Here is a 26,755-nt window from a genome sequence, read left to right on the forward strand (position 1 = left end):
AACGCCACAGCGAACCGACCCAACAGGTGATCCTGCTGATCAAGTCTGGCAACCAGCGTAGGTAGCGAGGGTGGCCCTGTACCGTCAGAATTCATGGCTTGGTCCTAATGTCATGGAACCATGAACCAGACGTACAACAAGAGATAAGTGGAAAATAAGAAGGTTTTATTGAAGAGCAAGCCGTAAGCAAAGTCCGAACGGATGGCTAAACCGAAGCAGGGTCTTGCGGAGACAGAGGTCAGGAACCAGAAGGGTAGTCAGACGAAGCCAGGAACAGGAACCAACGGGGTAGTCAGACGAAGCCGGAATCAGGAACCAACGGGGTAGTCAGACGAAGCCGGAATCAGGAACCAACGGGGTAGTCAGACGAGGCCAGGATCAGGAACCAGAAGCAGCAGCAGTCTTGGAAGCATGTGAACACAGGAGGACCAAGCAAGGAACTGAAGCCACAGACCTCCTATATATATGAGCTGGGCATCCAGCTCCTCCCAGTGGGAAGGAGGAGCCGCAGGGTGGGAGGCTACAAGAAAACCCAGAAACCAAGATGGCCGCCAGCACATGTCAAACGAAGGGAACAGCAAGGAGGTAAGACCATGACACCCAGTCCTCAGCAGTCCATTCACCATATTTTCTGCAGAAGATCAATCTGTCCCTGATGTTTTTTTTGGAGAGAAGTGGCTTTTTTGCTGCCCTTCTTGACACCAGGCCATCTTCCAAAAGTCTTTGCCTCACTGTGCGTGCAGATGCGCTCACACCTGCCTGCTGCCATTCCTGAGCAAGCTCTGCACTGGTGGCACTCCGATCCCGCAGTTGAATCCTCTGTAGGAGACGATCCTGGCGCTTGCTGGACTTTCTTGGACGCCCTGAAGCCTTCTTAACAAGAATTGAACCTCTTTCCTTAAAGTTCTTGATGATCCTAAAAATTGTTGATTGAGGTGCAATCTTAGTAGCCACAATATCCTTGCCTGTGAAGCCATTTTTATGCAACGCAATGATGGCTGCACGCGTTTCTTTGCAGGTCACCATGGTTAACAATGGAAGAACAATGATTTCAAGCATCACCCTCCTTTTAACCCAATCAGTCAAGTCTGCCATTTTAACCCAATCAGCCTGACATAATGATCTCCAGCCTTGTGCTCGTCAACATTCTCACCTGAGTTAACAAGATGATTACTGAAATGATCTTAGCAGGTCCTTTAATGACAGCAATGAAATGCAGTAGAAAGTTTTTTTTTTGATTAAGTTAATTTTTATGGCAAAGAAGGACTATGCAATTCATCTGATCCCTCTTTATAACATTCTGGAGTATATGCAAATTGCTATTATAAAAACTTAAGCAGCAACTTTTCCAATTTTCAATATTTATGTAATTCATAAAACTTTTGGCCACGACTGTAGACAAGGATAACACGCTAACATCCAGACATTAAGGTCTAGCATAAGTAGTACATGAAATCCAAAGTAATAAATGAGTATTACTATATATGTAGTATATAGAAAACAAAACCAATAAGGCAAAAACCCAATGCGGTTTCATCCTCAAAATAATAATAAGACTAAAGATAACTAGGGGAAAGACAGGACAAAAACCACAAAAGGAAGGATAGGACAGAAAGGTACAAGGAAGCCAAGGAGATGAATACCACAGACTGAGATGCTAAAGATGGTACTGTTTGGTCAGCAAAGATTGGTATTCCGATGAATCTTGAAATACAAACCAGGGGGTCCAAATAGCAACAAAGGCTCTGCTATTACTCTTTAGGGACGCTGTAAGTTCCTCCATTCTCCGGATCTCCTCCACTTTCTGAATCCACAACCCGGTGGATGGTGGAGAAGAGGATTTCCACTTCACTGAAATGCAAGACCTAGCTGCAATAATCAAGTGACGCAGACAGGATCGACGGAATAAGCTCAAGGGCAAATGCGAGAGGAATAGAAGAAAGAATCCTGGTGTGTTTGGTATGGGAAAAGAGAAGATAGATGCTATAGAGGGCTTTATGAATTGAGTCCCAAAAAGGCTTGATTTTGTCACATTGCCAGAAAATATGGGGAAGCGAACCCTGGTGAAAATCGCAGCGCCAGCACAAAGGGGACGCTGTCGGGAACATTCTCTGGAGACGGGTTGGGACATAATACCATCTCGAAAGCAATTTATAACTGGCTTCCTGGTATTTACTGGCAATGGAGCATTTGTGAGCTAGTTGGAATATTTTGAGCCACTGATCGGAGGAGATATCCTTTTGCAAATCCTGAGACCACTTGTCAGAGTAGGAGGGGAGGAAATCTAATTCAGGCGTAACCAACGCCTTGTAGAGTTCAGAGAGGGAGTGGCGGTATATTTATGAACCTATGCAAATCTTTTCAAAAGAGGTAAGAGCTCTATCAAAACGCGAGGAAATAGGGATAGAGGAAAGGAAATTATGTAATTGCCTAGTTCTCCATGGACCAAGAATACAGGGTTCAGACTGTCCCAATAGTTCAGCGTGTGTGAACTATCGTCCAGAGGTTCTAAAGAAAGGTGCACAACACTTTTCACCCAGTCTCCATTGCACAAACGGGCCCCCTGAACTACTCGGCGGGGAGTCAGGATGTCCCAGGATAGGAAACATTGGAGATGGCGTAGGGGAGATCGTAGAGATGTGTTGGAATTTACGGAACTGAGTTAGGGTAGGACCTATGATAGGATGGGAGGAAAGTGCACACGGGACCTTCCGCTCCGTCCATGGTTGAAGGGCTAGCGGGGTCCGGGATGAGAGTTGCTCAATGGCATTGTTTGAGTGGAACATGCCGGCACCAGTCAACTACCCTACTTCTGAAACATAGAAGCAGCATGATATTTCCTTAAGTCAGGGATCCCCAAGCCCCCCCTATCCCTTGGAACATGTAGTAAGGATCTAGAGAGTCTCGGACTTCTTCCTGCCCAGATAAATTTGAAGAGGTCACGGTGTGCAGAAATAAAAAAAACAAGCTGGAATGTGAATGGGGAGGGTTTGGAATAAGTATAATAGGCGCGGAAGGACATTCATTTTAAATATGGCACACCTGCCAAACCAAGTATATAGGCCTTTTGACTATCTCTTAAGGTCTACTCGAATCCTACTCAAGAGGGGCGTGTAGTTTCTAGAGAACAGCTCCCTTAGATCTTTGGGAATCATCGTGTCCAAGTATCTAATGGCGCCTGTCGTCCATCGGAAAGGTAAGGAGCCCGCCAGTTCTGCCTCAAGGGAATTCGGAATGGATATATTGAGCGCTTCAGATTTTTGTAAATTAATTTTCAGATTAGATAAGTTGTGAAACTCTTTAAATTCAGCAATTAGGTTGGGGAAGGTGATCCGAGGCTTGGTAATCATAAACATCAGATCATCTGCATAGGCTGCTATCTTAAATTCCTGACCTCCCACAACCAAACCCGATATGTCAGGATTTTTCCTAATAGTTCTCAGAAGAGGTTCTAATGTAAGGATGAAAATTAAAGGAGATAGAGGGCAACCTTGACGGGTACCATTTCTGATATCAAAGGGAGGCGAGAGCACACCATTAACCTTTGTGGACGCCGAGGGTGAGGAGTATAGAGAATGGATCCATGCTAAAAGTGGACCCTCAACGCCCACATGGTTTAGTACTGTGAGTAACCTGGGCCATCCAAGTCTGTCAAACGCCTTTTCGGCATCAGTGGATAGGAGACATAGGCAAGAGCGTTCAATCTTGGCGAGATGGATCAAGTTCAATACTTTCGTGGTGTTGTCTCTCGCCTCCCTTCAAGGGATAAAGCCAACCTGATCTGTATGTATAAGATCAGACAGGAAAGGGGTTAAGCGTGTGGTCAATACTTTTGCAAATAACTTTATGTCAACATTAAGTAGCGATATGGGGCGATAACTAGCGCAAGCCATTGGGTCCTTACCTTCCTTATGGATTACTGTAATGTGCGCATGCGACATATCCTTAGGGAGGGATTCACCTGAGCTTATTTTATTTAGGGCGTTTGTAACAGGGGTCTGGAGAAGGGGGAGGTATCTTTTGTAATAGGAGGCTGGAAGGCCATCTGGGCCTGGAGCTTTACTAGGCTGCATTGACTTCAGAGCCCTCTTCAATTTCATCAGCGGTAATCGGGCCATTCAGACCCTCGAGGGCTTCATTCAGTAGTTTTGGTAATCCTGAACTGGTTAGGTAAGTGCTCATGGCTGAGTCTAGGGACGGGCTCATTTGACTAGACTGTAGAAGATTATACAGGTTCTGATAAAAGTGGGCGAAAGCCTCTGTTATGGAATCAGGATTATTCAGCACCCGACCCCGGGGGGGTGTTATGCGAGGGACGTAATTCCTAACTCTTTGTTCGCGTAAAGATCTGGCTAACAGTCTACCACACTTATTGCCATATTCGAAAAAATGTCTTCTGCCCCGTGAGAGTAGAAAGTTCGTACGGGTATCTAGTTTGTCTTTAAGCTTACAGCTTGCCAATAAAAGAGCTGAGCGGACCGATTGCGCATGAAAGCGTTTATGAACCTGTTCCAATTCTGAAATTTCCTTTAAAATTTCTCTTTCTTACGCCAATCTCCATGTCTAATGAACTCTCCTCTAATTACGCACTTGTGTGCAGCCTACACCGTAAGAGGCGAGGCATTGTTAACCTGATTTTCCTCAAAGTAGTGAGAGAGAGCTGTGTTAATTTCTTGTGATATTTCCAAATCTTGGAGCAGAGACTCCTTAAGGCGCCACTGCCAGGACTTGGGAGACGGAAGAGGGGATTTCAAGGAGACATGCAGCATGGTCAGAGAAAGTGATTGGATCAATTGAGGAAGAAGCAATGAGTTGGACTGCCGAGTGTCTAAGCAAAAAATAGTCCAATCTGGAGTATACATCTCTAGGGTTAGAGTAAAATGTGAAATCCCTAGCTTCAGGATTAACTGCTCGCCACACATCTACCAGCTGATGAGTATGAAGAAGGCCCTTAATGCGACGAACGTAGGAGTAGGGCAGATGAGAGGCTCCTTTAGAAACATCTACAAGTGGGTCCAAGGCAACATTTAGATCTCCTCCCTCCAGTTAGGGCTCTCAGTTGTTTTGTATTGGGGGACTGTATTTTATAGCAGATTGGGGGGAGATTACTGGTGTTATTTACATGGGACTGGATATTATAGAGCAGCGGTCCCCAATTGCCGGGCCGTGGCCCAGGACCGGGCCCTAAAAATTTGTTTGCCTGGCCGCAGAGGAGAGAGGAGCGGAGACGCCAGGCGCAAGCGCGCCCGACGCGCACATCAGAGTGGCCAGAGTCAGTGGAGAAGGAGGGAGGGAGGGAGGGAATCCCTCCGTCCCATGACGCGGCCGCTGCAGAGCCCAATAAAATGAGCGGGCTCTGACACTGCGTGCTCCACTGCCACTAATGAATGTGTGGCTAATATTAAAGTAGGAGGAGGGACGGGAGAGGGTTTACTGCTGCGCCGCCTCAGCTAGTGTGCTCGGCGAACGGTAGCAGAGGCAGCCTCCTCCTCCTCCTCCTGAGTCTTGTGTTCTCCAGTCCCCAGCCATTAGTGCTATGAAAAGCAGCCGGTGCGGGTACCCGTCCCACACCCCCGTCCCACACACTGCAAGATTATTAGCCTGCCTCAGGCAAAAATACAGGCAAAAAACATGTATCAGGCAGCCAGCAAGATTTGGGATTAATGTGACTCATTAACCGCAATGTTGCCTGTAGCCATAATTTGAGAAGATGGGGTCACCTATTATTAATCTGAGGTACATGGTGCTATTACATTAGTACAGCCCATGTACCTCACATTAAAAGTAAGTGGCCCCAAGCACCTCATCAAATAATGGGCAACATTGGGTTAACCATTAATGTGAGGTACACATGATGAGGTTACTTACTATTAATGTGAGGCACATGCAGGTCCAAATTGATAAAACAATGTGCCTCATATTAACAGAAAGTTACTCCAGCATGTACCTGATGCCATTAACCCCATTGTTATATAGTGTTATATATGTTAATATGCACCTTGTGTTTTGTTATGTGCGTGAATCAGTCAGCGCCGACCAGCACCCCCTAAGCCCTGCCCCAGAACCCCCCATCCCACCCGGTCCCTGGGAAAATTGTCTTGCATAAAACTGGTCCTTGGTGCAAAAAAAGATTGGGGACCACTGTTATAGAGGACTGGAGGGTAAGGAGTGATGTTATTTACATGGGACTATGTGTTGGAGGGGATTTAAGTTATTTACATGGGACTGTATCATATAGAAGACTGGTGGGAGAGGACTGGTGTTATTTACATGGGACTGCATAGTATAGAAGACTGGAGCAAGATGAGTCATGTTATTTACATGGGACTGTATTGTATAGAAGACTGTAGGGAGAGGACAGGCATTATACTTTATGGGGGCACTACAGAGAAGATTATAACTCCAGGGGGTACGGCAGGAGGTATTATAATTACAGGGGGCACTGCAGGGAACATTATAAATACTGTGGGCAGTGGTGGTGGGCATTAAGCCACCCATCAGTGCCAGTGAGGTCACTGGGAACACTGCTAGGGCTGTAAACAAAACAGCCCTTGCCCTATGCTTTACAGTGCAGGCCAAGGGAGAGCATCAGAGTATGAAATGTAAGCGTGGCTGAGTGGGGGGAGAAGGGGATATGTCCGGGTTCAGCTCTAAACTTTTGTATCTATGAAACTGACTGACCTGTTACATGTGCACTTGGCAGCTGAAGACATCTGTGTTGGTCCCATGTTCATATATGCCCTTATTGCTGAGAGAAATGATGTGTTAATTTATGCAAATGAGCCTCTAGGAGCAACGGGGGCATTGCCATTACACCTAGAGACTCCAGTTTCTTGCAACTGCCGCTCCCTGTCTACTTTGACAGGGACTGGTAGTGAAAATGTCATCACAACTGGCCATGTCAAAATGCAGGGGGCATCGGAGTTACAGAGAGTGCAGAACCTCTAGGAGTAATGGTAACGCCCCCGTTGCTCCTAGAGGCTCATTTGCATATCTTAAAACTTCATTTTTCTTAGCAATGCGGGCACATATGAACATGGGACCAACACAGATGTCTTCAGCTGCCAAGTGCACATGTAACCAGTCAGCTCTTTAATTGTCAAAGCGTATGAGGGAGTCCTGAGGGATAGCTGAAGGCCTAGGGAGCCTTTTACAGTCAGATATCTAAAATATATGGACATCAGTGGGGGGAGGAAGCCGGCACTAAAGTGCCTAGGGCAGCATAAAATCTAAATATGGCCCTGGCTCCACAGCAGCAGGAGGTAGTGTCACACATTACACTGCTACTGTGAAGTCAGCACATATCTGGACATAACTTCTGTGAAGGGAGCACATATCTGGACATAACTTCTGTGAAGGGAGCACATATCTAGACATAACTACTGTGAAGGGGGCACATATATGGCATAGCTACTGTGAAGGGGGCACATATCTGGACATAACTACTGTGAAGTCGGCACATATCTGGACATAACTACTGTGAAGGGAGCACATATCTGGACATAACTTCTGTGAAGGGAGCACATATCTGGACATAACTACTGTGAAGGGGGCACATATATGGCATAGCTACTGTGAAGGGGGCACATATCTGGACATAACTACTGTGAAGGGGGCACATATATGGCATAGCTACTGTGAAGGGGGCACATATCTGGACATAACTACTGTGAGGGGGAACATATCTGGACATAACTATTGTGAAGGGGGCACATATATGGCAAAGCTACAGTGAAGGGGGCACATATTTTTGCAGAGCTACTGTGAAGGGGGCACATATTTGGGCATAACTATTGTGAAGGGGGCACATATCTGGGCATAGCTACTGTGAAGGGGGCACATATCTGGGCATAGCTACTGTGAAAGGGCACATATCTGGGCATAGCTACAGTGAAGTGCGAAGGGGGCACAGTGCGGGCATTACTAATATGTGCAGGTACAAAGGGGGAATAATTACTATGTGGGGGCAATGGGTGTGTATAGTTAGGGTACTGGGTGTGTATAGTTATGCTTTGGCAGAGTTAGAGGCGTGGCCTAGTATGACAAATATATATATACATACTGTAAACATATTGACCCATATTAACATTATGTTTTTTATTTGCACATTTATGTTTATATCTGTATGTGTCATTTGGGGGTGGGGGGGCCTAGGTACATTTCTTGCACAGGGGCCCTCTGCTGTCTGTGTCCGCCCCTAACATCCCTGCCGGGTCCATTGTCACCATTGTCATACCTGCTCTAACCCCTCCAGTGGTCAGCAGGGGTAGCCCTGTGTCTGTCCCTAACTCTGTTCTGCTTGAAACCATCCCTGTTCTGCCACTATGAGCACAGTGCACCTGCACTGTAGTGGCCAGCAGGGGGAGCTCTGCATCTGTCTCTGGCTGTGGAGAGGGAGACGCACGGCTCCTGAAGCATGTTTCCCTGCAACTTCCATCTGGCTTGGCTGAAACAGGAGCACAGCTCACCTCTACATGTCGTAGCTTTGTTCCGGCCGCCTCTCGGCATGTTTGCCGTGCTGCAGCCAGTCAATGGGAGCGGAGCGGACTTCCAGCGGCACGGTGCACTAGAGGCAGCATGGATCCGGCAGGCTGTTACTTCGCTGGAACGTCCTGCCGGAGAAGGATGCCGCTAGTATGAAACTAGCCTTAAGCACGGCTCCTGATGTCCACAGATGCCTGCCTGCTTAGGCTAGCCTGCAGCTCAGCCACAGGTGAGTACCCAGTGACAGTGCTGGGCAATGTTTTAGAGATAGCAGGGGGTTGTGTGTGCGGCACAGGGAAGGGCCGCCCGACTCTAGCAGAGCCGGCAAGTTTACCCCGCCGCGATGTAGTTAGGAAAACACTAGGGTTCAGGCGAACAGGGGGTCATACTGAGCGCTGAGGCCTACCTGAAGGCTCAGAGCTCTGCACCTCAGCATGCGCTGATAACTGTTCCCCGACACTAAGTAGAACCTGCAGCCAGCCAATGCCCTCTTCTGCAATCCTGGACACTACCCGTTGTGAGAGGTCATCAGCCATGACTGTTGCTGTCACTCTCCTCACAGTGGACTGCATCACTGACAGTTAGCCCTCCCTCCCTCACCTTTGAAACCCCAATCCCACTCCTGCATTTTCCCGCTCCATGCCACCTTGCTCTGTTAACCCCTGCAGTCCCTGCCCCTTTCTCTATACTGTTCACTGGCACACGTCAGAAACAGAGCAGAGCCAGGAGGAAACTAGGTCAAGTGTGTTACCGTCTTTATGTATCTGAGAATTAGAAAGTTGTAAAAGGCCAGGAGGAGGTTAGAGATAGACGCTCGGTGGCAGAAGGGGAGATTGTGGTGTTTATGTTAAAGTCACACAAAATAAGAGTAGGTAAATTCAGAAGACAGGAAATGTAGAAGCCAGGCAGCAAAGTGATCCAGGAACTGGTGATCCAGGGGGTCAGAATACACTCTCAGGGAGAGAAGGTGGAAGATTCTTAAGGTGTGGACCTCAAAAATGGGAAAGAAAGTGATGGTAATGGGGGAATGAATTGGAAGGGGCATTGTGGGGAAAGAAGTATGTCAACTCGACCGCCACCTCACTATAAGATAGAGCAGCAGGGGGAGCGGTGTCAGATTGCTGAATTTAAGTTTCGGTGTGGGCCAGCAGATTAAGGGAACATGAAAGACAGAAGTCATGAATGTAGGTGAGTTTGTTGCACATTGACCGTGGATATCAGAGCTCACAGTTAAAAGAGGGAAAAGAAGACTAATGTTAATGAGATTAGCAGGTTTTCTATGTGTGATGGGGAGAGAGTTAAAATTAGCAGAAGCAGGTGTCCCTTGAAGTAAAAAGCAAAAGTATAGAGAAAAACAGCAACTGGTTAAGTTATTTGTACGAGTGCTTTTTCTGCTGCACGCTGGGACGTGATGGGTTAAGTTGATGCAAGTAGTTGAATAATGCATGTGAGCTGTGAATAGGTGAGAGAAGGAGAGAGGGGTTGGTGTGGAGGTATGGAGAAAAGGATGGGAGTGGTAGTGGCTCCAATTGCAACAGTTATTCACATAAATGTCACGGCTGTGAATGAGCAACAAGAGTGTACACAGAGAATAACAACTGACGGACCCACTCTAGGGAGGAATAAGGGTGACCCCTGCCAGACCCTAAAAGCTCTCCCTAAGCTGCTATGCGCATGTCCGGATCCGAATGGTAGATCGAGACATGCCCGCGTACCTAAGGCTGAAGACCACTGAAACCCCTACAATAGTGGAAGGGGCACGGCCACCGGTGCCCTGCTCAGTATATGGACGGAACCGGGGTCGCCTCGGATCCAGTCAGCAAAGAACAGATAAACACAATGGGCCAGATTTATCATTAGCTCAGGTCAGAATAATGGAGTGAAAAAGTCCCCAAAAAGTCCCAAACGCTAAAACTGCGCACAAATTTGCGACTTTTTTCTGCTCTGCACTATGCTCGCCAGTTTTCTGAAAGTGGGCGTGTTTTCTTATGTAAATGAATCTCTAGACAGATTTACTATTGGGACTATTTAAAAAGTCGCAAAAAAGTCGCAAAAAAGTCGCAAATTTCACTCCAGTGAGGACCATGCTTATCTTATGAGACTTTTTAATAGAACATGCGACTTTTTCATAAAAACGTGCGACTTTTTCGTAAAGATGTGCGACTTTTGTAAAGTTGCTTACTGACGGATAAACTGCTACCGTCAAACCACATTTATTACAGTCTTAAAGGGCCGATCATAAATCTGACTTGGCTAAAACTGACTTTAGCCATATGTGAAAGTGGAGTGAGCGGTCAGAGTCGTGATAAATCTGGCCCAATGTCTGTACACTTAACTGAGGTGCTGCAGCCGCAGTGCAAATAGATCTGAAGTCAGCAGACGATATCTGAAGTACTCGCATCAGCAGGACACAGATCCAGTGAAGAGAAGTAACACAGGTGAAGACACTCAAGCGAGAGATACAGCTCAAAATTAAGAGTATAATCCGCACCTCTACAAAGGAGGAGGGGTGATTTAAAGGCAGCGAAATCAAACACAGGAGGAACAGCTGGGAGGAAGGAAACCAAAAGTAAAGACCTCATCACAGAGGCGGAGAAACAGGGAAGAGAACTCCTCCTAGCTCTAGTAGTGACATCATCACAGGGGTGTGGAAACAGAGCTATGAGAACGTCTCAAAGCTCTGGTAGTGACAGTACCCCCCCCCTCTACGGGTGGACTCCGGACCCCAGGACCCACCTTCTCAGGATGAGCCCTATGAAATGCCCTGACGAGGCGAGTGGCTTTAATGTCCGACACCGGAACCCACATCCTCTCCTCTGGACCATAACCCCTCCAATGAACGAGGTACTGAAGAGAACCGCGGACAATGCGAGAGTCCACAATTCTGGAAACCTCAAACTCCAGATTGCCATCAACCAAAATCGGAGGAGGAGGCAAAGAGGAGGGTACCGTGGGCTGGACATATGGTTTTAAAAGAGCCCTGTGAAATACATTATGTATCTTCCAAACCCGTGGAAGATCAAGACGGAAGGCAACAGGATTGACGACTGACAAGATTTTATAAGGGCCAATGAACTTGGGATCCAATTTCCAGGAGGGAACCTTCAGTTTAATATTTTTTGTAGACAACCACACCAGATCACCCACATTCAGGTCCGGACCAGGCATACGTCTCTTATCAGCCACACGCTTATATTTCTCACTCATCTTTCTAAGATTACTCTGAATCTTTTGCCAAATGGTAGACAAAGACGAGGAAAATCTCTCCTCCTCAGGCAAACCAGAGGGAGCGCCTCCCGAGAATGTCCCAAACTGCGGATGGAACCCATATGCACCGAAGAATGGTGACTTATCAGAAGATTCCTGACGACGGTTGTTCAGAGCAAACTCAGCAAGAGGGAGAAATGAACACCAATCCTCCTGGTTCTCTGCCACAAAACAGCGCAAATATGTCTCCAGATTCTGGTTGACGCGCTCAGTCTGACCATTCGACTGCGGGTGAAAAGCAGAAGAGAAGGACAGCCGAACCCCCAGACAAGAACAGAAAGCCTTCCAGAATCTGGACACAAACTGCGTGCCTCTATCGGAAACAATATCAGAGGGAATGCCATGTAATTTAACAATATGGTCGACAAAAGCTTGCGCCAACGTTTTAGCATTGGGTAAACCAGGGAAGGGTACGAAATGAGCCATCTTGCTAAAACGGTCCACCACCACCAGGATCACCGACTTCCCTGAGGAACGAGGAAGATCCGTGATAAAGTCCATGGAGAGGTGTGTCCAAGGACGGGAAGGTATGGGTAACGGGAGAAGGGGGACCTGAAGGCCGAGAAAGAGGGACCTTAGCGCGAGCGCACGTCTCACAAGCAGCCACAAAACCCTCCACCGACTTACGGAGAGCCGGCCACCAAAATCTCCGAGCAATGAGATCTACCGTGGCTCTACTCCCGGGGTGACCAGCAAGAACGGTATCATGATGTTCCTTGAAGAGTTTGTGACGTAACTCAGGAGGCACAAGCAACTTCCCAGGAGGACAACGGGGAGGTACCTCAGTCTGGGCAGCCTGGACCTCGGCCTCCAAATCAGAATACAGGGCAGAAACTACCACCCCCTCCGCCAAAATGGGACCCGGTTCCTCAGAGTTTCCTCCTCCCAGAAAACAGCGAGAGAGAGCATCAGCCTTCACATTTTTGATCCCAGGGCGGAATGTAACAACAAAATTGAATCTGGAGAAGAAGAGAGACCATCTGGCCTGTCTCGGATTCATACGCCTGGCCGACTCCAAGTACGCCAGATTCTTATGGTTGGTAAACACGGTGATAGGGTGCCTGGCTCCCTCCAACCAATGGCGCCACTCCTCGAAAGCCAACTTGATGGCCAACAACTCCCTATCCCCCACATCATAGTTTCTCTCTGCCGGGGAGACCTTTTTAGAGAAAAAAGCACAGGGTCACCACTTGGCAGGAGAAGGGCCCTGGGACAAAACCGCACCCACACCCACCTCGGAAGCATCCACCTCAACAATAAAAGGTAAGGAAACATCGGGATGCACCAAGACGGGAGCAGACGCAAAACTCTTTTTAATCTTAGAAAAAGCTGCAAGCGCCTCCTCCGACCAAGAGGAAAAATCCGCCCCCTTTTTTGTCATGTCAGTAAGGGGTTTGACAAAAGAGGAATAATTCAAAATGAACTTTCTGTAATAGTTTGCAAAACCCAGAAAGCGCATCAATGCCTTCTGATTCTCAGGAAGCTCCCACTCCAGCACAGCACGGACCTTCTCCGGATCCATGCGAAAACCAGAAGCAGAGAGGAAAAAACCCAGAAATTGAATCTCCGATACCATAAAAACACATTTCTCCAGCTTGGCGTACAATTTATTCTCCCGCAGAATCCGCAGAACCTGAAAAAGATGATCCTGGTGGGTCAGAACATCAGGGGAAAAAATCAAAATATCATCAAGATACACCAATACAAATTTCCCCATTAAATGGTAGAAAATACTGTTAACAAAATGCTGAAAGACGGCCGGAGCATTCATCAGGCCGAAAGGCATAACAAGATTCTCAAAATGCCCATTAGGGGTATTAAAGGCCGTTTTCCATTCATCCCTCTCTCTGACCCTGACCAGGTTGTATGCGCCTCTCAAATCCAACTTAGAAAAAACCTTGGCCCCAACAATTTGGTTGAAGAGGTCCGGGATCAGAGGAAGAGGATAGGGATCGCGGATCGTGATACGGTTCAGCTCCCTAAAATCTAGGCAAGGTCTCAGAGAGCCATCTTTCTTTTTAACAAAAAAAAAAAACAGCGGCAACAGGAGATTTTGAGGGACGAATATGCCCCTTATCGAGACTCTCAGAAATATAAGTTCGCATTGCGATTCTTTCCGATTGTGAGAGGTTGTAGAGGCGTGCTTTTGGCAGCTTGGCGCCGGGAATGAGGTTAATGGGACAGTCAAACTCCCGGTGAGGAGGTAGCTCCTGAACACCGCTCTCGGAAAACACATACGAAAACTCAGAGAGAAATGATGGCACCATTTTAGTAGACACCTCTGCAAAAATCGCTGTGAGACAATTCTCTCTACAAAACTCACTCCACTCAATTATTTGCCTTCCTTGCCAATCAATAGTGGGGTTATGTCTAATAAGCCAGGGTAACCCCAAAACTAGAGGAGAAGGCAATCCGTTAAGGACAAAACAAGATATATCCTCCACATGAGTGTCACCTACAGCTAGCCGGATATTGTGAACAATGCCCTTCAGGGATCTCTGTGAGAGTGGAGTAGAGTCAATAGCAAAAACAGGTATATCCTTTTCTAATGTGCAAACCTGAAAACCATGCATGGCTACAAATTGAGTATCAATAAGATTGACGGCCGCTCCACTATCGACAAAAATTTCACAAGAAATGACTTTGCTCCCTAGCGCTACCCTGGCAGAAAGGAGAAAACGGGAACTGCAGGTCAGAGGAAAAGCATCAATTCCTACATCAACTTTGCCCAAAGTAGCAGATGAAGCAGAATTTGATGATTTACTTTTTGAGGTCTTTCTCTTATTATAACTCTTAGTACAGTTCAAGAATCTCCTAGACGGACAAACATTAGCCAAATGACCTATGCCCCCACAACAAAAACACACCATTCTCTGAGGACTAAATCCTTCTTTATCTGGGGCAAGTCGACCTAGCTGCATGGGCTCCTCCACAGAGGGAACCGAGAGAGGATGAGGCCCCTGCACACTAAATGAGTCCGCACCACTGCCCCTAGACTGAAAATGACTGGACAGAGAGGTCTCGTTTCTTTCTCTTAGACGCCTGTCAAGGCGTACCGCCAATGACATGGCAGACTCTAAGGACGTTGGTCTCTCATGGAAAGCAAACGCATCTTTCAATCTCTCTGAGAGACCATGAGAGAACTGACTCCAGAGTGCAGCATCATTCCAACCTGTATCAGCTGCCCATCTCCGAAATTCAGAACAATAAAGCTCAGCAGACAGTTTGTCCTGGCATAACAAACGTAAGTTAGATTCAGCCAGAGCAACACGATCCGAGTCATCATATATCTGCCCCAGGGCTAAAAAAAATCTTTCTACGGATCGAAGGGAGGGATCCCCCGATGGCAACGAAAAAGCCCAAGTCTGAGCATTACCCCTGAGCAGGGAGATGACAATCCTCACCCTCTGTTCCTCATTACCAGAGGAATGGGGACACAAGCAAAAATGGAGTTTGCATGCCTCTCTGAAACGAACAAAATTATCACTGCCCCCGGAGAACGTCTCCGGAAGTGAGACCTTTGGCTCGCAACAGACTCCATGGGCTGGAGCAGAGCCCAATGCTTGAAGCTGAGTCATAGATTGACGGAGATCCGCTACCTCCAAAGAAAGACCCTGCATGCGGTCAACCAGGTCAGAAAGCGGATCCATGTCAAAAAAGGACGGTTTGGCGGATTATAATGTCACGGCTGTGAATGAGCAACAAGAGTGTACACAGAGAATAACAACTGACGGACCCACTCTAGGGAGGAATAAGGGTGACCCCTGCCAGACCCTAAAAGCTCTCCCTAAGCTGCTATGCGCATGTCCGGATCCGAATGGTAGATCGAGACATGCCCGCGTACCTAAGGCTGAAGACCACTGAAACCCCTACAATAGTGGAAGGGGCACGGCCACCGGTGCCCTGCTCAGTATATGGACGGAACCGGGGTCGCCTCGGATCCAGTCAGCAAAGAACAGATAAACACAATGTCTGTACACTTAACTGAGGTGCTGCAGCCGCAGTGCAAATAGATCTGAAGTCAGCAGACGATATCTGAAGTACTCGCATCAGCAGGACACAGATCCAGTAAAGAGAAGTAACACAGGTGAAGACACTCAAGCGAGAGATACAGCTCAAAATGAAGAGTATAATCCGCACCTCTACAAAGGAGGAGGGGTGATTTAAAGGCAGCGAAATCAAACACAGGAGGAACAGCTGGGAGGAAGGAAACCAAAAGTAAAGACCTCATCACAGAGGCGGAGAAACAGGGAAGAGAACTCCTCCTAGCTCTAGTAGTGACATCATCACAGGGGTGTGGAAACAGAGCTATGAGAACGTCTCAAAGCTCTGGTAGTGACAATAAATCACTGTGGCAGTCCTCACACTGATGCTCCCTAGGGTCAGGAAGTGGCAGGAGGGTGCACCCTTTCTTCCATTTGGGCACACCCTGAAGTTAGGGCTCCTTGTATTTGGGGAGCCCTTGGTGTTATTAGTGTTGTATGGGTGCAAGGAAGAATATGTAGGTGCTGTGGTCAGTGAATTGTGCTGGAGTCAGTAACCAGGCCAATTGTAGAAAATAAACAAGTCTCTCTTTACTAAAGTGTAGAATGGGGGATGTAGTACAAACACAGTTCCAAACAATTCACAGTATAAATCTTATCAATAGCAATAAGTATGGATATAAGCAATGATGAGGGTTGTACTACTCCTTCTTTGATTCCAGGGACTGTCTCTGCACAATCTAAGGCCAGCACTAAAGTTCCAGCAAAACTTGTCTTTACTTCCCAGCTGGTAGGTACAGAATTGAGATATAGCTGACCAGGATCATGTCTAAGTGAGGAAGGGTATCTTACCAATGTCCCTCTCACTGCAGTAAAGTATTTATTAGCATTAAACAGTGAATACCTTACTGACTGATGCCGGTGCTCAGCTGGGCAGACTCTGGACCACCTAGTTCTTTCTCTCTTGAGTACTGTGAAGTAGAGATGGCTTTCGTAATGCAAGTATCTCAGAGATAAAGATTCTCTGGGACTTAGGACTAGCCTTCTGAGGAGTGAGCACATGTACATCTCTCTTCCTCAGATAACACTAAATTCACCAGGGGCAGACCTAACCCCATATTCCTGCCTCCTACAAGTACAAAGTCAGGTTTGTTAACCCTGACTGATCCATACTAAGCTATGTAGGTGCAAAACAACACACTATTACATTACGTAACAAGAAACAATTTTGAAAGTGACCTAATCTGGGGTACTGCAAATGCACTGGGGGGGGGGGGGGGGGGGGTAACAATATAGTAAGTGTAGACGAAAACAAAAAATTAACATGGTAAGTACAATAAAGGAATTTAAGAGGGGCCTGGGTGTATTTCTGGAGTGTAATACAGGGAGTGCAGAATTATTAGGCAAGTTGTATTTTTGAGGATTAATTTTATTATTGAACAACAACCATGTTCTCAATGAACCCAAAAAACTCATTAATATCAAAGCTGAATATTTTTGGAAGTAGTTTTTAGTTTGTTTTTAGTTTTAGCTATTTTAGGGGGATATCTGTGTGTGCAGGTGACTATTACTGTGCATAATTATTAGGAAACTTAACAAAAAACAAATATATACCCATTTCAATTATTTATTTTTACTAGTGAAACCAATATAACATCTCAACATTCACAAATATACATTTCTGACATTCAAAAACAAAACAAAAACAAATCAGTGACCAATATAGCCACCTTTCTTTGCAAGGACACTCAAAAGCCTGCCATCCATGGATTCTGTCAGTGTTTTGATCTGTTCACCATCAACATTGCGTGCAGCAGCAACCACAGCCTCCCAGACACTGTTCAGAGAGGTGTACTGTTTTCCCTCCTTGTAAATCTCACATTTGATGATGGACCACAGGTTCTCAATGGGGTTCAGATCAGGTGACCAAGGAGGCCATGTCATTAGATTTTCTTCTTTTATACCCTTTCTTGCCAGCCACGTTGTGGAGTACTTGGACGCGTGTGATGGAGCATTGTCCTGCATGAAAATCATGTTTTTCTTACCTTGCAGACTTCTTCCTGTACCACTGCTTGAAGAAGGTGTCTTCCAGAAACTGGCAGTAGGACTGGGAGTTGAGCTTGACTCCATCCTCAACCCAAAAAGGCCCCACAAGCTCATCTTTGATGATACCAGCCCAAACCAGTACTCCACCTCCACCTTGCTGGCGTCTGAGTCGGACTGGAGCTCTCTGCCCTTTACCAATCCAGCCATCTGGCCCATCAAGACTCACTCTCATTTCATCAGTCCATAAAACCTTAGAAAAATCAGTCTTGAGATATTTCTTGGCCCAGTCTTGACGTTTCAGCTTGTGTGTCTTGTTCAGTGGTGGTCGTCTTTCAGCCTTTCTTACCTTGGCCATGTCTCTGAGTATTGCACACCTTGTGCTTTTGGGCACTCCAGTGATGTTGCAGCTCTGAAATATGGCCAAACTGGTGGCAAGTGGCATCTTGGCAGCTGCACGCTTGACTTTTCTCAGTTCATGGGCAGTTATTTTGCGCCTTGGTTTTTCCACACGCTTCTTGCGACCCTGTTGACTATTTTGAATGAAACGCTTGATTGTTCGATGATCACGCTTCAGAAGCTTTGCAATTTTAAGAGTGCTGCATCCCTCTGCAAGATATCTCACTATTTTGGACTTTTCTGAGCCTGTCAAGTCCTTCTTTTGACCCATTTTGCCAAAGGAAAGGAAGTTGCCTAATAATTATGCACACCTGATATAGGGTGTTGATGTCATTAGACCACACCCCTTCTCATTACAGAGATGCACATCACCTAATATGCTTAATTGGTAGTAGGCTTTCGAGCCTATACAGCTTGGAGTAAGACAACATGCATAAAGAGGATGATGTGGTCAAAATACTCATTTGCCTAATAATTCTGCACGTAGTGTAATATTACAGGCTATAACTACTAGAGAGGGGTCCAGGGAGTTATTCTGATGCCTGATTGGAGTCGGGAAGGATTTTTTTATTCACCTAAAGTGGGGAAAATTGGCTTCTACCTCACAGTTTTTTTTTGCCTTCCTCTGGATCAACTTGCAGGATGACAGGCCGAACTGTATGGACAAATGTCTTTTTTCGGCCTTATGCAATTGTGATTGAGTATCTCTCATAGAATACCTGTCTATATATCGATATAATTCTAACAATCTTTCTATCTATCCACCTATATATATATATATATATATATATATATATATATTTATATATACACTCACCTAAAGAATTATTAGGAACACCACACTAATACGGAGTTGGACCCCCTTTTGCCTTCAGAACTGCCTTAATTCTACGTGTCATTGATTCAACAAGGTGCTGATAGCATTCTTTAGAAATGTTGGCCCATATTGATAGGATAGCATCTTGCAGTTGATGGAGATTTGAGGGATGCACATCCAGGGCACGAAGCTCCCGTTCCACCACATCCCAAAGATGCTCTATTGGGTTGAGATCTGGTGACTGTGGGGGCCATTTTAGTACAGTGAACTCATTGTCATGTTCAAGAAACCAATTTGAAATGATTCGAGCTTTGTGACATGGTGCATTATCCTGCTGGAAGTAGCCATCAGAGGATGGGTACATGGTGGTCATGAAGGGATGGACATGGTCAGAAACAATGCTCAGGTAGCCTGTGGCATTTAAACGATGGCCAATTGGCACTAAGGGGCCTAATGTGTGCCCAGAAAACATCCCCCACACCATTGCACCACCACCACCAGCCTGCACAGTGGTAACAAGGCATGATGGATACATGTTCTCATTCTGTTTACGCCAAATTCGGACGCTACCATTTGAATGTCTCAACAGAAATCGAGACTCATCAAACCAGGCAACATTTTTCCAGTCTTCAACAGTCCAATTTTGGTGAACTCGTGCAAATTGTAGCCTCTTTTTCCTATTTGTAGTGGAGATGAGTGGTACCCGGTGGGGTCTTCTGCTGTTGTAGCCCACCTTTCTTTCCCATTCTGACATTCAGTTTGGAGTTCAGGAGATCGTCTTGACCAGGACCACAACCCTACATGCATTGAAGCAACTGCCATGTGATTGGTTGACTAGATAATCGCATTAATGAGAAATAGAACAGGTGTTCCTAATAATTCTTTAGGTGAGTGTATATATATCCATCCATCCATCTAGATCTATCAATCCATCTGTATCTATCTATCTCTGTGTGTCTATGTGTTGATCTGTCAATCCCTCTTTAAAAACCGATTGACTGTTCTGAGACTTAGTGTTGATCACGAATATTCGAATTGCGAATTTTAATCGCGAATATCGGCACTTCGAGAATTCGCGAATATTTCGAATTTCGCTAAATATATTCGTAATTGCGAATATTCGATTTTTGTGGAAATACCAGTTCATGCGAATTTTTATGCGAAAATTGTATGCGAATTTTATGCGAATTTTCGCAATCAAGAAAATAATGCCTGGAGATCATGAATTCGCGAATTCTCGAATATATGGCGAATATTCGCCCAAATATTCGCGAAATATCGCGAATTCGAATATTGCCTCTGCCGCTCATCACTATCTGAGACATGGCTTCTGTACTGTGTGATGGAACAATTAAGGACGGAGGGAGCTACAGTACTTTCTTGAGGATCTTGGAATGCGGGACCAATTTTGGTCTATTTTGTCTTTCCTCCCATTTGTGCAGTAAATATTCTCTACTAGCTTCTCTATCCTAAGACACAATCCTACTAATTAAGAAAATGAAGACTATTATTAGTAAATCGGGTCCTTGACAAATGTGCCCAGGAAACATGGCTGACATACCGCACACAGGACATGAAGACAAAAGGCTCAACCTCGGTATAATCCAATTTGTCATTTTCTTCTTATGATATTACTCCTTTGTAAAACTTCATTTGTTTGGCTTTTTAAATGCGGAATTGCATTGATTTACTTTATTAGGAAGCAAATTTATTCCCTGGGTGACAGTAATATAGAAAAACAAGTCTTTAAGGATAGTCTCGTTAATGTGACAGCAAAATAATTCTTTAAGAATTCCTGTTGTCGTGTGACTGGCAGGTTTTCATCACAATTACTGTGATTAAAGTGCTGTGGGAGTAAGAACACTGAGCAGGGTGATATTCTATGTGATATTATATGTAGTATTATACGCAATATACGGTATGTAATATTATAAGTGATAATATAAACTTTCATTATATGTAATATTATATATTCAACCCCAATTACAAAAAAGTTGGGCCTCTGTGTAAAATTAAAATAAATGCCAATAAGAACAGAATAATTAGATGATTTTCAAATCACCTTTTATTTTATTCTCATCATAGGTCACATATCAGATGTTGAAAGTAAGACATTTTACAATTTCATGAAAAAATTTACTGATTTTGACCTTGATGGCAGCAACGCCTCTCAAAAAAGTTGGGACAGCTGGAGGGGTAATGTTGTGCTAAGACTGGGTATAAAAAGAACATGTTACAGGGCTTGTCCGGGTTCAGCGCTAAACCCAGACATATCCCCATCTTCCCCCACTCAGCCCCTCTGACATGAGCATTGGAGCATTTCATGCTCCGATGCGCTCTCAAGGGCTTTTTCTGGAGATCTGGGGATGTACCGGGCTCTCCATGGGTAAGCTAGGCCGAGGCTTCTGGTTAGCAGTGAGCCCGGTCACAGACACTGATGGGCAGGCTTTAGTGCTGCCATAGCCTGTAAAACAGTCTAGGGCAGTGCTAACACATCACCAGCAACACTGCTAGGTTGAAGCCTAGCAGTGCAAAACATGTAAGCAAAAAAGCCCTTGCCCTGTGCGATACAGCGCAGGGCAAGGAAGAGCATTGGCTAATGCTCATATCAGAGGGGCTTGAAGGGTAAAAATGGGGAAATGTCCAGGTTCAGCTCTGAACCCGGACAACCATTTTTTAAGGAGGCAGAGTGTCTCCATCTCCATCTGCGAATAAGTGGTAGGCAATCAAAGAGTGCCGTGTTTGTGTGAGGGGAGGGGGGGGCTTTAATTATTTAAACCTGGCTCTCCTGCCCCCACTTGTCGGTTCGAATGCTTTCGAATCGGCCCGTGGGTTGGTGCCAGAGAACTGCGTGCGTCACTGGAGAATCGGGTGGTCGGCTGCGTCGGGCTCGTCGCTTCGGTGATTAGGTAGGCAGGGTGGCTGCACACCCGTCTCGCTATGTATAACATGGGGGGCTGCCGAGCGTGCCGCCGGCCCCCAGCCGCGCTGGCGACTGCCCGCACTCCCGATCGCTTCCGGCACCCCGCTCCAGGCACCCCGCTCCAGGCACCCCGATCCGCTCCAGGCCCCGCGCCAAGCACCCCCGCTCCCACGTGCAGCGTCCCCCAGGCGGGCACCACTCATCTGTGGCTCAGCAGCGACGGGTCACACGTCCTTCACATACCCAGAGCAGCGGTCACGCCGGCCGTCGGCTCCTCAGCGCAGCTCACTGGCTTGCTGCGCTCCAGCAGGCCTGGCTTGATAGAGGCCGACACCTACAGGCCCATACTGGTACTGCAGTCCAGGTACAGGGCTCCTTGCTCAGGCACAGTGGCTAGGTACTAAGGCAGGACAAAAAAAAATATAAATAAATTATATATTTGGGATATGTTTTAAGGATCAAATATAAAGAGGGCTCCAAAGAGGGGGGCTGGCCACGTCACTTTGCGCACGCAGCCGGGCCGCCCGCAAGCCCATACGGCGAGTCAGGGGGTTGGTTCGGGCGCAGTCGCAATAATCCGGTGGACAGCTAAGGAGCGGTGGCAGGAGTGAAGGGTCACCCAGCCACCGTGCGCTCACTCACATGTCTGTCCTTGTTTATTCAGGTCCACAGGTGGTTGGCTAAATTACGATACTGTGGGGTTTGTGGCTGTCATGGCCGCCAGGTGAGTCAGGGGTGGTGCAGGCGTGGGCCAACCCCCTCCTTTTCTCCTGCATAGGCTTGGGGGACGGGGGATGGTGGACTATTATGGCCAGGCCTCTGGCGCATCTCTTACAGGGTGGCGCCTACAGTCGTGGCCTTTGGTGGGGGGGAAAGAAGTAAAAAAAAATTAAAAAAATGGTATAGATAGGAATGTTGCTTTGCCAGGTCTGTCACGACTACAGACTCCTTATAAAGCCCTGCCACGACTGCAGGCATCAGTCTGTCACGACTACAGACCCGCTCTAAAGCCCTGCCACGACTGCAGGCAACAGTCTGTCACGACTACAGACCCGTTATAAAGCCCTGCCACGACTGCAGGCATCAGTCTGTCACGACTACAGACTCGTTATAAAGTCCTGCCACGACTGCAGGCATCAGTCTGTCACGACTACAGACTCGTTATAAAGTCCTGCCACGACTGCAGGCATCAGTCTGTCACGACTACAGACCCGTTATAAAGCCCTGCCACGACTGCAGGCATCAGTCTGTCACGACTACAGACCCGCTCTAAAGCCCTGCCACGACTGCAGGCACAAATCCATTACGACTACAGACTCGTTATAAAGCCTTGCCACGACTGCAGGCATTAGTCTGTCACGACTACAGACTCGTTATAAAACCTTGACACGACTGCAGGCATTAGTCTGTCACGACTACAGACTCGTTATAAAGCCCTGCCACGACTGCAGGCATTAGTCTCATGTCAACAGACTCGTGAGGTAATACTACCACGTCTACAGGCGATGGTCCGTTACCGCTACTCCCGAGGTAGGGTCCCCTCACGACTACAGGGGCCAGTCGGTCACATCCACAGACTCGGTCGCACGTTGACTACAGGCAATAATCCGGTGGACAGCTAAGGAGCGGTGGCAGGAGTGAAGGGTCACCCAGCCACCGTGCGCTCACTCACATGTCTGTCCTTGTTTATTCAGGTCCACAGGTGGTTGGCTAAATTACGATACTGTGGGGTTTGTGGCTGTCATGGCCGCCAGGTGAGTCAGGGGTGGTGCAGGCGTGGGCCAACCCCCTCCTTTTCTCCTGCATAGGCTTGGGGGACGGGGGATGGTGGACTATTATGGCCAGGCCTCTGGCGCATCTCTTACAGGGTGGCGCCTACAGTCGTGGCCTTTGGTGGGGGGGAAAGAAGTAAAAAAAATTAAAAAAAAATGGTATAGATAGGAATGTTGCTTTGCCAGGTCTGTCACGACTACAGACTCCTTATAAAGCCCTGCCACGACTGCAGGCATCAGTCTGTCACGACTACAGACCCGCTCTAAAGCCCTGCCACGACTGCAGGCAACAGTCTGTCACGACTACAGACCCGTTATAAAGCCCTGCCACGACTGCAGGCATCAGTCTGTCACGACTACAGACCCGCTCTAAAGCCCTGCCACGACTGCAGGCACAAATCCATTACGACTACAGACTCGTTATAAAGCCTTGCCACGACTGCAGGCATTAGTCTGTCACGACTACAGACTCGTTATAAAACCTTGACACGACTGCAGGCATTAGTCTGTCACGACTACAGACTCGTTATAAAGCCCTGCCACGACTGCAGGCATTAGTCTCATGTCAACAGACTCGTGAGGTAATACTACCACGTCTACAGGCGATGGTCCGTTACCGCTACTCCCGAGGTAGGGTCCCCTCACGACTACAGGGGCCAGTCGGTCACATCCACAGACTCGGTCGCACGTTGACTACAGGCACTGGGTGGGCATCTACAGGTAGTTGCGTCACGTCTACGCACGCGGGTCAGCCACGGTCACAGGTAGGTCCGGTCAGGCCTCAGTCTCCCAGCGGGTTCCAGTCACAATAACCAGCCCCCAGGTGGGGGCACTCCCGCGCCGGCGCATTATGCCAGGGAGCTATGCGGCTCCCCACGCGGCACACGATTCAAACCGGCGGGGGCCGGGGCTCACGGTAAAGGAAGGGCTCCCTCTGATCCGGTGCACATTGCCAGGGAGCGGCGCTGCTCCCCATGCGGTACGAGTGTCCAGCCGGCGGTGGGTCGGCCCTGGCTGAGGGTGGGGGCTCCCCCGCACTGGTGCACTCTGCCAGGGAGCAGCGTGAGCTCCCCACGCGGCTGGGGGTAAAGGTGCAGGACACCGTTTCCCCGCTCCTCATCTTCAATAAAGTCTGGCACGGGCCGCCGTGCCGTTAGGTAGGCAGGGATCGGGGGAAGGAGTACTAGGCTCGGTCAGGGGGAGCAGATCATAGGCGGTGGCTGGCTTCCTGCTGCCGGCCGTACAGAAGGTTCCAAGGGGGTCATTTAGGCACAGGATGTTAGTTAGTCCGTGCAGGTGACCTGCGTTATACCATGCTCTTCGTGCTCGTACTCAGAGCTGTGCCCATACTGGAGCTGCGTAAGTGGTTTATAGTTTTAAAAAATAAAAATAAAAATTTCAAACCACAATTAGAGTCTTTCACGCATGGCTTCTCCGTTTTAGGTGTACACATACGACTCCTCCATTAGAGTCTCTCACGCATGGCTTCTCCGTTTTAGGTTTACACATATGACTCCGCCGTTAGAGGCTCTCACGCATGGCTTCTCCGTTTTAGGTTTACACATACGACTCCTCCATTAGAGTCTCTCACGCATGGCTTCTCCGTTTTAGGTTTACACATATGACTCTGCCGTCAGAGGCTCTCACGCATGGCTTCTCTGTTTTAGGTTTACACATATGACTCCGCCATTAGAGTCTCTCATGCATGGCTTCTCCGTTTTAGGTGTACACATATGACTCCACCATTAGAGTCTCTCACGCATGGCTTCTCCGTTTTAGGTTTACACATACGACTCCTCCATTAGAGTCTCTCACGCATGGCTTCTCCGTTTTAGGTTTACACATATGACTCCGCCATTAGAGTCTCTCACGCATGGCTTCTCCGTTTTAGGTTTACACATACGACTCCTCCATTAGAGTCTCTCACGCATGGCTTCTCCGTTTTAGGTTTACACATATGACTCCGCCGTTAGAGGCTCTCACGCATGGCTTCTCCGTTTTAGGTTTACACATATGACTCCGCCGTTAGAGGCTCTCACGCATGGCTTCTCCGTTTAGGTTACACATATGACTCCGCCATTAGAGTCTCTCATGCATGGCTTCTCCGTTTTAGGTGTACACATATGACTCCACCATTAGAGTCTCTCACGCATGGCTTCTCCGTTTTAGGTTTACACATATGACTCCGCCATTAGAGTCTCTCATGCATGGCTTCTCCGTTTTAGGTGTACACATATGACTCCGCCATTAGAGTCTCTCATGCATGGCTTCTCCGTTTTAGGTTTACACATATGACTCCGCCGTTAGAGGCTCTCACGCATGGCTTCTCCGTTTAGGTTACACATATGACTCCGCCATTAGAGTCTCTCATGCATGGCTTCTCCGTTTAGGTGTACACATATGACTCCACCATTAGAGTCTCTCATGCATGGCTTCTCCGTTTAGGTGTACACATATGACTCCACCATTAGAGTCTCTCACGCATGGCTTCTCCGTTTTAGGTTTACACATATGACTCCGCCATTAGAGTCTCTAACGCATGGCTTCTCCGTTTTAGTTACAGATATGACTCCGCCATCTGAGTCTCACGCATGGCTTCTCCGTTTTAGTTTTACACATATGACTCCGCCATTAGAGTCTCTCGCGCATAGCTCCGCCATTAGTCTATCGCGCATGGCTTCTCCGCTTTAGGTTTACACAGATGACTCTGCCATTAGAGTCTCTCACGCACGACTTCTCCGTTTAGGTTTACACATATGACTCCGCCATCAGTCTCTCATGCATGGCTTCTCCGTTTAGGTTACACATATGACTCCGCCATTAGAGTCTCTCGCGCATGGCTTCTCAGTTTTAGGTTTACACATGTGACTCTGCCATTAGAGTCTCACGCATGGCTTCTCCGTTTAAAAAAATAAAAATTTTCCACTTTTTCTTTCAGGTTTGTCCAGGGGCAGATCGGTTGCCAATGCCAATTCCTCAGCAGGCCCAGCTGTGCTGGGACTAGTCTCTCATCTCACCATAGCTAACAGACTGATGGCCAATTCCTTGGCCAGTAATACCCTGAGGG

Source organism: Bufo gargarizans, chromosome 3 (genome assembly GCF_014858855.1).
Source record: "Bufo gargarizans isolate SCDJY-AF-19 chromosome 3, ASM1485885v1, whole genome shotgun sequence".
NCBI classification, from domain to species: Eukaryota; Metazoa; Chordata; class Amphibia; order Anura; family Bufonidae; genus Bufo; species Bufo gargarizans.